The sequence below is a fragment of the Apteryx rowi genome, unplaced genomic scaffold, assembly GCF_003343035.1.
Source record: "Apteryx rowi isolate R43461 unplaced genomic scaffold, aptRow1 scaffold_173, whole genome shotgun sequence".
Lineage (NCBI taxonomy): Eukaryota > Metazoa > Chordata > Aves > Apterygiformes > Apterygidae > Apteryx > Apteryx rowi.
In genome coordinates, this window is record NW_020448008.1 from 726,823 (window position 1) to 744,244 (window position 17,422).

The 17,422-nt window shown below is 41.4% G+C and overlaps 1 protein-coding gene across 5 annotated transcripts in view; it reads right to left on the reverse strand.

Moving 5' to 3' along the window:
• Positions 1-17,014, reverse strand: part of SUSD6 (sushi domain containing 6) — an 86,418-nt gene extending 69,404 nt beyond the window's left edge. The window contains exons 1-3 of one of the 5 annotated variants that reach the window (XM_026060947.1): positions 16,623-16,859; positions 10,169-10,288; positions 236-448 (exon numbers count right to left, since the gene is read on the reverse strand). The gene's annotated coding sequence lies outside the window, so the exon portion shown is untranslated. Of the gene's footprint in view, positions 1-235; positions 449-1,238; positions 1,327-10,168; positions 10,289-16,622; positions 16,860-16,892 lie in introns of those variants that run through there. The other 4 variants (XM_026060948.1, XM_026060951.1, XM_026060946.1 and 1 more) reach the window with 4 other exon arrangements.
• Between the last annotated feature and the right edge of the window lie 408 nt (positions 17,015-17,422).

The following is a 17,422-nucleotide window of genomic DNA, read 5'->3' on the forward strand; positions in this document are numbered from 1 at the left end:
CAAGCAAAGTATTTACTGAGGAAGGTGGGCATCAGTCTCATCCTAAGACCAGAAACCTCATCTTTATGCTTAAAAAAGTCAGCTTTTGACATCTGCAGCATGAAGTGTCATTTTCTTCTGTGTTTCCCCCCCTCCCATACATATGTCATATACCATTTACTGATGATCCCGCTAGAAAAGGACACACAATTCCCCAGAGAGCATCAGAAACAACACACTTGTGTGATGTACTAACCTGCTATGGAGGCTGAAAACTGGATGCACACTTCTGACTCTAAGGCCTTCCTCAATTCAGGAATCACACAGAGCTTAAGTTATCCTTCTATAAGGTTTTCCATGGCACCAGAGGTTACCCAAAGTCCTGTAAGATCCTCTATCTAGTTTTTTTCCATGTGGAGAGGAATACTTATGCTGGCCAGAGCATCACAATTAAATGCATTTTCAATTCCTAGGGAGACAAAAATTGATAGTCTTGGACATCAGAAAGGTTATAGCTCAGCTTTAAGCAAAAACCACTGGGAAAGATTAGAGAATTCCACAACAAACTTTTCTACAGTCCCCTTTCTGTCTAGCATCATTAATTCTGCTTGCGGCAAACAGTGATCCAAACCACAGCAACCTTGTTACTTTTCCTCAGAGAGGGAAGATTTTGTGGAGAAAATAAACACAAAATCTATTTTTAAACTATGTGGAACTTGGGCATCCTATCCTTTTTAGTATTAACTGAATCCAGTACAGCACAGGGTGCCCCTATCTCCCTGAGTTGGGCAGCAACGGAAGCCTTAGAACAAAGAAAGGTCAGAGCAAAACGGCACTTTTATGGGTAACCTTAACACAGGCGCACAAGACTGCAGGAAGTGGCAGAGGCCAAAATGATTCTGCATGTGACACTTGCCCCTGGCAAAGGTAAGGCAGCAGAGAGGGAAAGGCCTTGTCTTTCACAGGAGAGATGAAAAATGAGTCTCAAACACTTTTTCCCCAAGCCCGCTTTCTCAGCTTCGCAGACCCAACATTAAACTTCATTAGCAAGGACAGCCACAATTACCCCCTGCTTAAAAGCAGTTAAGCTTTGCCTCAAAGAGTCCCACTTGGATCCTCATTTTTGTCATCTATCCAGTAATTAGTTCAGGATTTTTTTTTTTCATAGATTAAGAAGAGCTTCAGGTATCACAGATGCAGCCAAGCTGCTCTGCCACAGTCTGAATTTTAGACTCACGGTAGCTCTGTTACTCACATACCTCATGCAGTGTGAAGAAGAGACAAACAGAAGCACAGCCAAGCCTCCATCCCTAAGGAGTGGATTTATTCTGTGGAATATCAATGTACCCATGTCAATGGGTACACTATGAACTGAAAGGAGAAAGTAGCATTTTACCCTCCAAACTTTTCATAAGCTTACATTAACAGATGTAGAGAAGTTTTTCAGCCAAAGGTAGAATTTCCCAGTTGAGCAAGTCCCTTTGAGTAGTCACTACCCATTAGGCATTCAGAAATCCCAAAGCAAAGGGCCCTTTTTATTTTCTGAACGCCAGGTATTTCAGCTCTGAAATATTGCCTGATGAAGCTCTGAGAGGAAGCCATTCTCTTTGATGCTAAAAAAGACTATGTCTAGCTCAATGCTACTGTAGGAAGAGATCCCCAAATTTACCTTCCCCCAACATAAAGACAAGTACATCCTGAGCCTCAGGCAGCTCACATTTCAAGCCAAAAAAATAGAAATTATCCTCTGTTTTTGTTCAATAGAGACTCATGTAAGTTTTCCTCTGGAATAGCTACCACTGCATATTTGCATCCTAAGTACAGCACTGGATTTATCTAACTCCAGCTGCAGCAAAACATGCACCTCCACAGTCTGCAACACCACCAAAAGCAAAGTAAGGCGCTCCAGAGGCTGTCACTGGCTGAGCAGCAGCAGTAGAGACCCCTCTCTGTTTCCTTCTACCTGAACACTTTCAAATTGAGAGCAACATTTCCACATTAAGCCTATTTTTCTTTCCAAGTCAGGTAGCAGCCCCACATTCTTGGGTTTGACACTTATCTGAGACTGGATGGCTAAATGAATAGAGTTCTATATCCAGTTACACTAATGTCAATGTCTGCTACCCCCCAACCTCCGGCATACCCATGGTACATAAACTCTCATCCTCCCTGCAGCCCTCCCCACCCTACATGTGTACAAGGTCATAAGTTCCCATGTGCCACTCAGTCCACGAGGAATAGCTCGCACAATCCTACATAAACAGCTGAAAACTTGGCAGCCTTACAGCCCATACTGGAGAAACCACAACACAACTGAGTTGCACACCACAGTACAAGGCGTGCAGCAGCCACACATTACACCTTATTACACTAGAAATGGTCATTAATAGAAGTAAAAAAAAAAGTTTTAGCTTCTGTATTTCAGCTGTTTTTATTCCAGAAGACAGAGAATCTCATCCTGTGCTACAAAAGGATTACCTATAAAATCCAGCTAAGTTATCCAAATGCAAGTCTCACCACAGTAATGTCTCCTCCACAGAAATACTAGGGGTGGGGGAATACGGATTTAAGCTTTTTTCCAATTGCAATACAAATTAAACACTGTTGAACTCACTTAGAATTTCTTTTGCTGAACACATCCTAAAGACAAAAACCTACAGCCAAACAATAATCCTACTTCCACATCAGGTCTTATAGTTGAAAGGATGACAGACTGCAGTGGTGTTTGAAAACATCATATTCATATGAATAGAAGCATTTTAACTGTTGAAAGGCAGGTATATCCTGGAATATTTGCTTTTCACCTCAAAACATGTGCATTTGAGCAAAGAAGCCATTCCAATCCTCCCAGGCTTCTGCTCTTCTCTGGCCAATAGCAATGATTTGGCTAGCTGGGAACCAAAACTGGCACTTCTCCTGAAGGGAGGTCTCCTAGGGGGCACTCACCCATTATAGGTACCCAAACCCTTATACGAGACATCCACGTCCATCTCTTGTATCCAGATTAACATAACCTGAGTACCTGCTCTGAGCAGGAGGTTGAGTCAAGAGGGCCTCCAGAGGTCCCTTCCAACCTGAATTACTCTGACTTTTCACAACTAAAACTACCTCCTCTCTCAAGGAACATTCCATCTCTTCTGAGAGCCAGGTCAAACTCCACCAGCAGTGACACTCTTAATTTCTAGCATGATAATGAACATTTTTAAAAAGAAAAAAATAGTGAAGAATGGAGGGGAAAATACATTTCTTTGAGGTTCACCTAAGATTTATATTTCACCTGTTGAAATATCACAACCCCAAAAACATTGCATGACCAGAGTCTGCTATTCCACATATTCATGTTTCATTCAATCACTTTTATACGAGTTTTCAGCAGTCATCTACGCTAGACAAACTAAGTAAGCCCATGCCCCACCAACATGGGGCTTTACAGAAGTGGACAACTTTACAGAAGTCCCTAGGCTCCTAGTCTTCCGATAGAAAACCTTTCACAAAGGCGCAAGAGTTAAATAAGCTATATTATGCCTAGTGATCATGGTGAGAGAAACAGTACATACCTCTGGTGGTCTCAGTCCTGCTCTCTGCCAACATAGCACCAGCCCCCATTTCAGTTCCACTTTGGCTTTGACATTCAGTGGAACCAGCAGCTCAGTGCTGCCAGGATGACTGACTGAAGTGGTCTGGGTTTGGAAACCTTGGGAAGTTCCCATTTAAAGAAAAGGAGAACAGAATTTCAAGGAGAGTTTTTYTGCCTATTCCCCCACATACATACTCCTCTTGGTATACCTTCTTCTTTGTGGCACTTAAGAGTCAAAACTTATTTCTGGCATGTGCCGTAAGAGCTCTCACTTAGTGTCTGCACCGCTCCTGACCAGATTACTGTTGCCTCTTCTACCACTTCCTGCACAATGGCTGAAAAACAGTTGCTAAGGCCACCTTGCTTATACACACCATGTCACTGTCTCAATTACCGCACCCTTTCTCTTCAAGCACATCAAATTCAAGTTTGTTGACCCGGTCCTTCCCCATTTCACAGGATCTCCAATCAAGCAAACATTGCCACCCACCTAACTACTACTCCCATACTAGCCCTTACCCTTTTCTCATACCAACATGCAGGAACTGATCACCCACCCTAAATAGAGTTGTCAGGAATCTCTGTCTCTCTTAGGTCCATCCTGAGATGCCACATGTAGGCACATCCTGTGCCAGGCACACACGCCAAGCAGCACAATTGACACAAGCAAGTCCAATGTGGCCAGGTTGCATCAGGTTTGTTCACATGAAACCTTCAATCAATTACTGCACAACCCAATGGATCCTCCTGGACACCAGGAGACTGGCAGATTGTTGCCAGGTTTGTCTCCCCAAAATGCACTCAAATCACCTTCTTCCTAAGAGTGGCTTCACATAATGGAAACTAGCTAGTTCCCCCTTAATTACTTTTTCCCCATATTCTTTTTTCCTACCAGCGTTTTCCTACGCTGTTGCATGTTACTGGCCTTTAATTGTGATTTGTGCCCCCACCTGAGAGAACCATCTAGCACACAGTAGATGACATGTTAATTAAGACCAACACACAGCTAAGGAAACTGATCTTTCCTCAAAAGTTGCACAAATACCTATGTGGAAAAATTCACGTATGTGATCAAAACAAGCTTCCCTGGTCCACTGCTCCATTTTCTGCAGATGCTAGGAGCTTTGAGAAGCACGAAGCATGGAGAGAAGGCCAGACAATGACACAACATTTATGACACCATACAAAGCTTGCATTACTGCTGCCTGCATTGATCACTTTTCCTAACTCCTCCCTCCCCCCCCTTTAAAAAAAAAGGGTTAATAGGTGACCTCAGCCTCCAGAGCTGTTAAATCTCCACCTTCACAGGTACTGCAGCTCAAATACCTTTCTTAGTGTCAGATTCCTGGGTGGAATGGATGGTGTCACACACCAATGAGCACACTCACTAAGTGACTCCACATACTCTATCTACAACACTCTTACTTTTCTTTCCTTCACCAAAAAGGGGAGATCTCTGCAGCAGTTCTTCAAGCATCAGGCACTGAGGGTGTAATAGCAACCACCCTCACAGTACAAGTGTGGAACAACTTTGAATTCATAGGCTTATCCCAGCATAACTAATGAATTAAGCCAGCTTCAAAATGCCTACTTAAAATATCTTTCTGGCTCCTCCTTAGCCTCACCTATCTGCAGAAAAAGTTGCTTCAACTTGAAAGACAGGCTGTCTTTAACACTTACAGCAAATTCCACTACCATCACATACATCATCTTTGGCTCCATATCCAAAGAGGAGACAGAGAACTCAAAGGAAGACAAGAAAGTTGAAGGTAATCCCAAGTCCTAGAGAAAAAATTCTAGATGAAGTTTACCAGTTTTACAGTTAATATTGATCTTCATGCAAAGACAAAAAACACCCTCATTACAGCATCCATTCTGTAAAATTCACCACCTGTGGGAATTAAACACAGCACCCAGTGTGAGGCAGTAGAAGTGAAGAAAGTGATGCTTTGAGCTTCTTCAAGCAGCTAAATAGTGCCCAGCTACATCTGCCTAAAATTCAAGATACACACGTGCTCTTGTTAAGACACAGGACTGCATTGCTTAAGCTGAATAATGAGCCTCGTGTTGCCCCACAACAGCTCAAACTACTATAAATAGAAAGAGGGTGTAAACTTCCTCCAAGTACTCGGAACCTGTTAAACAGTCGGCATAAAAAATAAAATCAATGTAGACTTGAGACAGCAGGAATCAGTTATGCAGCAGACAAATGCACAGTGCAGGAAGGACCATAAAATACCAGCTTGCTTTAATGAGTAGGGCTACTTGTCACTAAGTACCTCACAGAACATGAGGCATTACTGTCACCAGGTACCTCAGAGAACATGGTACGCGAACCATCACATATCTCAAGTTCAGCAAGGCTTGTCTGAAACAGCACTTGGAGAGGCTACAGCACATGAACCACAGCAAGAAGCAGTATTTCTGGTTCAAGTCTCCATCTTCAGTTGTCACTTGCCCAATGCATTAGCACAGCACTGGAGATGGCGAAGACTGGGCACAGGTACACAAAACAACATGCAAACACTAAGGGAATGGAGAGTGGCTTACACAGGGCAACCAGGCCCTTCTTAAAAGCATTCTCACCCACATTGCCAGAGTCCAGGTGTATATCACTCCTATCTGTTTAACATTCAATGGCTCAAACACTCCGTTTTTTTCTGACTCCATTACGTTCAGGCCCCTTCAAAAGTCTTGCCAGTACAATATGTGTCTCCTTTCCCACAGCTCTGTGTTGCCTCACACTTTATGCAGAGCAGTCTGTTTTCAGTTCAAAATCTCAAGTTCTTCTGGAGAACCTAGCAGTTTCCTGCAAATCACTTGAAACAAAAACAGAGGCATTGACAGATTTCAACCTATTCTGCAACAAGTTTATCTTCAGGTGACACACCTCCCAAGCAGGAGATTTACAAAGACAGATTTCTGTAGCAAGTGTTCCTTTTCAGATGAATATTTTGTGCTGATGAATTCATCCCTGAATCACGCTGCCATAAGCATGTCATTCTACCAACATAGAAGCAAGTTCCTGCCCCCAAAAGCTCTAAGTTACACACCAATAGCTAGTCTGCCAATAAACAAATAGCTGTCTTTTCTTGGGACTCTTAGGACAGCTTTGCTGAGCTAGAGGCTGCAGGAATCCAAAGTCTGCTTTCTATCATGAACTGCAGGGCCCTTCCAATTGGAAAGGCAGAGACATGAGGATGCAAGTGAGTTAAGTGAAAGGGTAGGCTAGCTGTATTGGTAATTTCCTTGAACAGACACAGTGAGGATATTAGCAACACCCATTCTCCTAGGCATGCATTCATTTTCATCTGAAGGATGCATCCTTGTAAAGGAGAAGGAAATCAATCTATGTATCTCATTTAAACCCTGGTCACCTCACTGCAACTCCTGTTTAAGGAGCATATAGTTGGAAGCCTGACATCCTACTGACAGCTGACTTTCAGCTACAATCAGAGGGGAAATACCACCTTCAGGTAATGCTGAATTCCAACCTGCAACCCAAAGGTTAGGTGAGATATCCAGTTACTAACTACCTTACCCAAGCGCTCCCCAGGACATCAAGCTTTACAAAAAACACAACCGGCTTTTACAGAGCAGAGCCAGGAGGTATCAGGCAAGGTACAGAAGGCTATCAGAGACAGCAGCGTGGGAGGGATTCTTCTTTCCTAGCCTTACATGCAGCACATTGTGTGTCACAGGAAAAGTCAAACAGCATTCTTAAGATAATCTATTAGTTAATGATTAAGCAATACTAATTTGAAACTCTAGCACAATGAGGGATAAATATAACTAAAAAATTAGATTAAGATGAGTCTGTTCCACAGAATGTGTGTGTCGGGGGGAGGGGCAACAGCGCAGGGGGGAGAGAAGAGAAATGATCATAGTTTAAATGAAACAGTACGCTCTACCCAGGATATGGCAGCCACCAAAACCCCATCTTCCTCTCTATCAGTCTCTAAATTAGAGAGTCACAGTCATTAGCTGGTCTTCATATTACCTTAAAATTAAAAGAAAAAATATACTGCAAAAACCCCAAGCCAATCCCATCTCGAATCCAAACCCTCAGTTCATGCATAAACAGGCAGAGAAGTCTCCTCTGGCCTCTGATCAGTGGAACAGAAAAAAAATATTTGGGGAGAAAAACAGATCAATTTTGAATATTCTGTATTGGTTTCTTTGTTTTTTAATATCAAAGACACATGCCCTGGAGTTCCATGCTATAGCACACAATTTGAAAAAGGAAATAACAACCATGACAAAAAAAAAATATCAACACACACACAAAGGAGAATCCCAGGCATCTGTGAAGAGGCACAGTGAACACTGGCCCACACCAGAGCAGACATCAGTATTACAAGCACTCAGGTATTAGGCTTTCCACATTCCAAACTGTTCGAGCAGACAAGTGGGAAACAGACATAAATATTTATGGATGAAAGCACAGTTCAGAGAACATTCAGGGTCTTATGGGAAACTTTGAACTGAATCTGTTCAGAAATGCTTCTGCAGTCCTCCTGTTCTTGCTCCTTATTACTCCCAGGATAAAACTAATGGAGGAGAGGAATCCCATCTTCCGCAACTTCTCCAGTTTGTCCCTCTCACACACACACACAGATGTAACATTTTAGGATAATTGTTTCAAACAACAGAAGATGAACAGAGTGCTGGGAAGTGACAGTATATGAATACCTCTAGGTACAGGGCATTCATGCTCAGGAAATGTCCTCCAAGTGCCAATGAGTATAAAAAAATGAAAAGATAAAATCCAACAACACACACGCCTTCCAGTTTTTATTTTCAGGTCATAAAAACAGTCTTGAAAATGAGCATTTCCTGGCATTTAACAACTGTGGGGTTAATGGTGCTAGGCAAAGGCAGTTATGCCCAGCCCATCATTTAACCGCCATAAAATGCTTCACACTGCAATTAATACTGATGTCCCTTCAGGATAAGGTTAACAGAATCAGAGAAGCAGCTACCAAAAAACCTCTTGTTTAGAAGTACTCATAAACCCCCTTCCCACAGTTTGTGCTTCCATGCAGGTTCATATCAGAAAGCCATGCTGGATTGCCTTTGTAAGGCTAGTTGTGTTATACAGTCACTAGCAGAAAAATAAGTCTCAGGTCTAGACACCTTACCCCACACACTTTAAAAATCAATCTCCTCAGATGGGGACCATCCGATGGAGCCTTTCTCTCCCCTCCACAATACCTTTTTACATTTTTTTTGAGCTCAGGTGATCTAAACATCACATCTGCATAGATAAAAATTGTGCAATTTACAAAAAAAAGTTTTGATACTGCAAAAGCTGATACTTCAAGCTTTTGCAATTGTGTTAGGAGAAAAAAATACACCACACTATCCTATGCATGCACACATGCATTCACCYTAGAAAACCTTCAGAACTCTTAAGAGTAGTGATCAGAACAGAAGGATATTTAAAAACATTTGAGAACCAGTACTTCTGTTTGTTCTGGCCAAAGAAGGAGGAAAGGAGAGACAGCAGGAAAAATACCTTCCATTTAAGTTTCATCTACATGCCTACCTGCATTTCTTCCAGTTACTCACACAAACATATAGCAAGAGATGCCACTATACTTTTTCCAATTCCAATTTCTTTACTTAATGATATGAAAAGCACGTATACACACATCCACCAAAGTATCTAATTCAACCGAAGTGTACAAATCAGGCACATTTGGAAAAAAACTCAAAACAATTAAGTGACAACTCCTCATGACAGACCTCAAAACTCAAACTAAGTTTCTGCACTCTAGTAGCAGTTGCAGGAAACACGGACAACAGGCCAGCACAGTAGGATGAGCAGCAGCCAAGGAGCTTAAAGACCTCATCACTGAGGCAAAGGAGGGGTAGAGAGAGGAATTATCTCCATTATGAATATCATCAGAACTAACACTCGCACTAGCTCCATCAGCAGTAGGACTCCCCTAGAGTACTGGATAATGATAACCTTGTTGAAAGCATTAGAGGGATGGGTTTTTTATTCTACATCCCTCCTCTACAGGTGGGAAGAAAAGTGAGGTCCAAAAAAACAGCTTGATACTTTGTTCTTTGAAAGAAGTTTCCAAGTGATTTCTTACCACCGAAGCATAAAATATACAAGTAAGACCCTTCTGTGATTGGTTTTCAAAGGTAACATTTAGGAGCAGGAAGGGGAAAGAAAAACATTTTCTGTTCAGGAGTGAAGAACAGACAGTACAGGTGGTTTATCATGTAAGCTCAACTTCGGAAGGTAGAGGAGTTCTAACAGTTTCTATAATAAATGCAGAAGTAGCAAGAGCGTGAAGAAAGAAAAACAGCTTGTCTTATCTCAACACCACAAAAAATAGGTTACAGAGAGATATCAGGATAAAGGCTGAGGCATGGTTATAAAGCAGTCAGAACCTAAGAAAAATATTTTAAAATATTAGATTTTGATACAGGAAGGACTGCTAACAGTCACTGGTGATCTTGTTACTGGAGAAGAACACGGAAAGCAACACATTCTGATTTTAGTCTACAGGAAAGTCACTGGCATTTGGACAAAATACTAGTTTAAAAAGCAGAGATTCAGGAAAAATAAGATAACTACATTAGTTTTTATCTTACCTGGTGTCAACACTAACAAGTTGGCACACAAAAGTTTTCAAGTTAGTAAGATGAAAGTGATGATTCAGTGACAATAGGTTGATTCACACACCCAGGGATGTACAAAAAAGTATGTATCAGCTGTGAATACACAAGGGATAAGAAATGCACTCTGTTATATAAAAGAACCATAAGGCTGAAGGTAGAAGCCGTTCTATTTTGTTGTTAGGACCCAGGCATACAGATACAGTTCAGGTGCAGGCCTACTTGCAGAATTCATATCTACCTTCAAGACACACTGCACAAGTTACTCACAAAGAGTGTTCAAAACTAACCTCACATATCCCATTAAAAAATCTCAGGTACAAGAATTGCAGTTTCAAGCATTACTGAGATAAAGTTTTTCAGCAGTACTTAAGCTCTGAGGTTTGGGGGATTTTTTTTGATGGGACTGACAAACTTCTGAAAAAGTTACCTGAAACACASAATAGAATTGCATCAAGTCCAGCTACCAGATGGACACATACACTTTCACAAATTAAAAAAAATCTAGTGGCCATAAATATTGTATGCTTTTCAAACAAGCAGAGGAAGAAGGCACATTTATTTCAATAGTACCAGAAAAACAGACATGTTTTATTCTCTCTTCTCCTGCCTGCCCCCCACCCACATTTTATTCAGCATTAATACTAAAAGTCAAAGAGTTACGCCTGCTAATACGGCAACCTGCTTTTTGGAAAGCAAGGCAACCAACTGAGCACTAGGCAAATTAGGATAACCAAAAAATGAAAGTAAAAGCTGTGCAGCTGAATGATGGAATTTTTGTCTAACCTAAAGATCTCCCTGTTGTTAAATTTTTCATTATCATATTTAAATGTCTTTTTTTGAGACTCAAAAGCGTACAAGCCTTGCAAGCCAGTCATCCAGCAAAAACATAAACAGACTTGAGATGGAGGTCTTCACAACTAATGAAATTAAAAATAATGCTAGCAAGCTCGTCTTAGTGTCTCTCATTCAAATGAAGCAATCACATGCTTACCAAAACACACAACCCCTGAGCATACAACCTTGCTCCCCATACCCATGAAGAGGCTTTTAATGGATCTCTTATGAGGCTTGTATGGTTTTATAGTTTCTGCTAAGAAAGCCAGGGCAAAGCCTATGATAAGTCTCCAGAATGTTTTTATTGCATATTACATAGAAATCAGTTTGCAGCATTTCAGCTCTTTGCAATCCTGCCCTGGTATTACAAAGAAGTACCACTAGATTTTCCTAAGAGAAAGATAGGAGCTTTCATCTCCTGAAGCAAGCAGTATGTCCTTTTTACACTTTCAAAAGGAGTGAGGGGCCCTTTGAGAGGAGCTGGGTTTAAACCTTTCAAGAAGATCCCACATATGGCCACTGGGTCATCAATGGCATATGCAGCAGCAGCAAAGAGAAGTGAAGGTTTTACATCCTCAGAGCAATGTTCTAGAATTTTGACACTTCTGAAAAGCAGGGACATCAATCACCCTTCCAGGCTGGTGCTACTGCGTAGAAGGGATTCTCCTCATGTCTTGTAACTAACACTGAGGAATAAGCTATACAGGCTATTTTAGGGGCAGTTTCTGTCTTAGCTTGAAACCTCACACACCAGAGGATACATTACTGTTAAGTCTTTTTCACTGTACATCAATTTTCTTTTGAATTTTGGAGTATCATTAGAGAGTCACATATATCCAGTATACTCCTCTTCTCCCCCCCCCCTTTCTCATCTGAAGGAATTTTAATTAACATTAGTGCACCTTTCTAGGTCAGAAAAATAAAATGCCTTTTGAGAATGATTGGCACAAGTGGGCTCCAAAATCCAAAGGAGATCACACATTATAATTGTGTTAGTGCAAGCTGTTCCAATATCTATTCCTTGCAAACTTTTCAGAAGTTATTTACCCCAGAAGGAGAAGGAAAAAAAAAAGTAAAAAAACCCCACGCATCCTAAACATGTCAGAGACATTTAAGCAATTAATTAACATTTAGAGCTTTAAATACAAATTACAGCTCCTTTCAAGGTAAGCTGCCATAACAGATGCTCTTGAAAAAAATCAGAGGTAAGTTGCAAATTTAGCCAATGAAAGGTCTGTTTTTACATAGCATAAGAACATCGCTCTCACCTCTCATGTACAGAAATTAGTGCCTTTTTTTTTTTAAACAGACTCATATCAATAGGATTTCCCTCCTAAAACTTACACTTCTTTACAGTCCTGCAGAAAGAGAGCCAATATTCCAGTTTAACTTTCTTTGCTCAGCTATCTTAGTCCCCAAACAAGCAAGATGAAAGCTTAGTTGTGACCAGAGATATTTTCACTTTCTATTTTGTTATAAAACTCCACTAAACCAATGAAGGAAAAAAACAGGAACAGCAGCAAGCCACATAGACATTTAACTCCAAGAGCAAAATAAGTTGAGGGAAAGTGTTTATAAAGTTTTCAAAACATTTCTGGAGCTTCTAAAGTATAAATTGGGATGGAGACACAGGATAGTAAAACTGGTTCACTTCTGAGAATGATGTTAAAATGGTGCATATTTCACTCCAGCAAGTTCAAGTACCCACAACAAATCAAAGTCATTCCTGTAGAAAGCGAGTTTACATTGCAGGACTGCAAGCTTTCCTAGGAACAGAGAACATAGCACAAAGACGACGTGGCCTTTGTTTTTCCACATACAAGTGCTTCCAGGAGCTTGTTTCACTTTACCGTGCTCTATCAGCTCAAAGAGCTGCATTTTGCCTCATCTACAAGGTTAGGCTGTAGAGGTGATGACCATCCCATTCCATTTATGCTCAGTCATACTGGGGAAGCAGATTTACTGCTGGGTGGGCTGGTTGCCAGGATAGCAGTTCCCCTTGGGGAATTACCAGAGTGACATGAGACACATTGATCCTTTTTGCTGAGGAGAAGGCTCTCAGCGCACGCTCCGCTTTCAGAGCTGCCCATTGTTCAACACGTAGGCAGAGAAAGCCACAAGCGGGGGGGAAGGGGACAACCGAAGCAGAGGGGATGAGGTGGGAGTTTTCTATCTCTAGCTTCTGATCCTGCACCTCTTCAATAGCGTGATCCTCTTCATTAAACAGTCCTGAATTATCACACACAAATACCATCAGTTAAAGAGACAAACAAACAAAACAACAACAACAAAAAAAACAGGCCAGGCTTCCATTGGTCTCCGAGCAGAGGAAATAAGGTGCTTTCAAAAAAATACATGCCTGGGTCAGCCTGGAAGTCACCAGTCCCCAAAGAATGCTTGGTGCATTACTACAAGAGAAATTCCCTTTATTAGCATCATTAGGCTCAGTCCAAAAATACTCCGTTTGCAGACTGCATCAAAAAGTAAGCCACATGAGAGAACACTACGCTTCCTGTGAGACAACACTGGCTTCTACTATTCAGTACCAAAACCAACAGCATCCAAACACTGGGTGAAAATATTTTTTACTACGTACAAAAGCTCACTTCCTAAAATTCATAAAAAGCATTTCCACTGGTTAAACTTACAACCAATTTTTTCAGCTCCTCAGCAAACAAGACTGCCAGAGTCAGAGAAAACTCTGTGTAAGACCTGAAAAGCAAAGCCTGGTGAACTACACAAAAGGACCCAAAGATACACAGCATTTCAAAGTCATCTACCTGTCCCTGACTAGTTCTCCCGTGTTGAGGGTTAATTCAAGATACCTGGAGTAATCTGTCTACACCCAGAATAGCTTCATAACTGAGATTAAGATGTATGATGTTATTTCTAAAGACATGGCACTTGTGAAGATGATTGGATAAATATGATTACAGACTATTGTATTTCTAGCAAGAAAAAGTCTGTTCTGTAACTGGTACCACATTATAAGCAAACAGCTTTGCTACATATGGGTTGTTTTCCCTTTTCCTGTTCTAGGAAATGCCTGCGTGTTTCTATTTACATACTCCTAAAATAGGATTCAATCCCTGCTGCCTCCCTGGTCTTTAAAGAGAGTGAGCCCAGCCCTGCTAGTGAAAGATCATCTCCCTTCCAGCTAAGCCTGATCAGCTGGGATCAGCTGGTTATAACAGCCAACAAGTGGCTCAGCAGGCAGGGGAGCTACAGGCAGGGTGAGCTACAGGAAGCAGATTGGCAAATACTAGGGCAGGACTTCCAAGTAACTGACCTTTCATACAGGCATCTGCAGGTAACAGGCTTCTCTTGGAAGACCTCAAATTAGCAAGAAGACATACAACTTCTGAAAGAGGAAAAAACAGCAGTGGCCTGACACAGACACTGGGTGCAGTGTCAAACCTTCCTGGACAGACAGAGGCCAGCAGCTTACACCTGTTTTCTCATAAGAGCACACCAACTGAGAAATGTATTTGGGTGGTATGGCAGTAGGTAGTTGTGGTTTGTATGCTGATAAAAGGAGAAGTGATGCAACAGGAACAGACACAGACACCCAAGCCTGCAGCTAAGAGGTTGCACAGCTGAGGAACTGAGGTTTTTAAGACCACTGCATATTGCTCTGAGGGCTGAAGCAACTCTCCAGGCAGGAATAGGACAGTTGAAAACAAGTACAATCACAAGACAGAGCTAATCCAGTCGAAGCCACTACAAGCAGAACAAACATTTAGTAACTTCAGTAACTACTGCTTGCTGGTTCCCCAAGCAGCTCATGTGAGCTGAAACAACCATTTCAGTCCACCTTCACATGCTGCACTAAATATAAACTCTGCTGATAGCTGCCTGGAAACTATTTCAGCAGAGACACAGCACACTGAACAGCTCAAGGACACTGGGCCCTCCTCAAAGACCACAGGTGGCCAATTTGCATCACAAGCAGTGAGAAGGTGACAGAACCCAAGTCTGTGCTATCATCATGCTGTGGTTGGGAAATCTCAACCTCCAGCTCAGTACTTTCCCAGACCCAGACTTCACTGAAGCATTTGCATATAAAAATACTTCCTTTGAAAGTAGGAACATGAGGGTACCTGGGTTTTGACAGTGACTTTTCTAATAGCAGGTTATGGCTTCCTTGTCATGTGCTATCTACAATGAGGTGCAATACCATAAAGCAATGACAATCACCTCCAATTTTAAAAGCAAGTTAGATGAGATTGCAGGTCTTTCAGGCATACTTCCTTCACCCCAGTTCCACTGTAAAGAAACATACCTTCCTACATTCAAATGATAATCTCTTCTCTATTGATTCATTTAACACTGATTTAGATTACAAGACAGGCTGATTTAAGAGGGCAGGTGAATCTCCAAGCTAAAAAAGTTACTTTCTTCTTTAACCTTCTGTTTACAGAATCATTACCAGAAACACTRTACAAGTTATAAAAAGACAGAAGTGTGATCAGTAAAACTTCCAGTGTCACAGCTAGCCAACAGACTATGCTACTGTAAAGAGCTGTTAACTCTGYATAGAAATATACAGAAAAATGTAGTGGGACATGGAAAGAAATAGAAGAAAAGGAGGCAGATATGCAAACAGATTTAAGACAGACACCTGTATGGGGAAGGGAGGAACGAATCAACTATAAACTGCAGACACAAAACCACTGACCCTAGAGCACTGGTGTTTAACACGCAAATTATTTTCTGCTTAGGTATTTTGCCTCTCTTTGATGTATACAGACAAGTCCTAGCTAGAGGTGCAGACCAGGGAGAATCCCCTTTCCTCATTATCTCCAATTTCTGAGCAACAGTTAAGTTGTTCTGAAAAAATAACTATTTCACTTCTGCTTTTATTCAGAGGAAGAGGGGGAAAAAAGCAAAAAAGGGAAGTATAAAAATTACCATTATTAAATGAGAGGCAATGTGATGCAGGATACAAGCAGCAAGCTGGTGTCTGATATCTATAGCGCAGCCTAGGAGGAAAAGAAAAGGCTGAACAGAGGACAGTAAAGATATTTTGGAAGAGATTCAGATGCTTTGAGCTTAGTCCTACTACATAAAAAATTAAAGAGGTTAAAACCTCCCAAGAACTTTTCTTCCCATTGTTCTTACTGCGCCTCTCCTGAACAAACTGCATCTCTCCAGAAACCTCAGGAATTACTGTGACAATAGAGACTCCTGCCAAGAGAAGCACCATTACATAATAGCATTCATGGGAACACGCACAAAAAGGCACTAAGAAGCGCAACCAGACAAGTGCAAATCCTCTCTGTTTGTCAGCTCAGTTTAGCTCTTGACAATACCAAAGACAACTTGAGGATATTTTTAATTTACATGTTTACCTTCTCCCACATCCTTCCACCATCAAGCAAAATCCACATTCCAGTAACCATTAAGACCCAGTACATTCGCAATAATAACGTAATCCCCTTGAGAATAAGCCTAGTCAGAACTACTGTATTTGCATTAATCTGCTTTAAAAGAACACTATCAGTTTTTTAAAGAGTGTCACTACTTACATTAAGGAAATTATTAGAAATGTGAACTATTTATTATGGTATCTGTTAGYCTTAGGTAAGCTTACCACAGCTTTTGCTTTTCAGTTCTCAGAAGCACAGGGTTGTTATATTTGAGTACCAGATTCTTCAGAAGATCCTCTTCAGAGGATTTATGACCGACTTGTTATACACACGTACAGATTCAGCCTAAGCACTGCACTCCAGCAAAGGCAGGGGAGTCCTGACCTCTAGGCACGAATACATTACAGCACGACAAACAAGAAACCAAAGGACACCCCAATGAACACAGAAGTTTCTCATGTTAAATCATTTTGCAGTAATGCCTTTGGTAATACCGTAATCTCACATAGTATTTTCCATCAGTGTCTCTCTGTATGCATCCATAATCTCTGTGGAAGGGAAAAATAGAAAAAAAGCAACGGATATTTCTCGATTCTTACTGTCAGAGTTTCAGAATCCTAGAGGTTCATCCCACACCAAGGCGGAGCGAAAAACATAAGTATTCACTGCAAAGGCTGTAGCCCTCTAAGAAAATTCAACTAAATTACTATTATCGATCATAGTCATTTGTGTGAAGAGAGAGATATTTCAGTACTACAACTGGCATTACATAACAGAACTAGGTAGAAAGCCAAATATAGACTTCTTAAGTCAGGAACAGATTGCCATTACAGTTTTTCATTATATTTATATTTTTATATATACACACACACACATCTGTATCTATCTTCGGATCTCAAGGAAGCCAAACGCCATCTCCCTTCGCAGGGGCGAGGAGGTACTCACGCAGCCTCCTCGCTGCCCGCGGCGCAGGGCCGGCGACAGGCTCCGCGCGGCCCCGCACGGGCGGGCAGCGCCGCCGGCA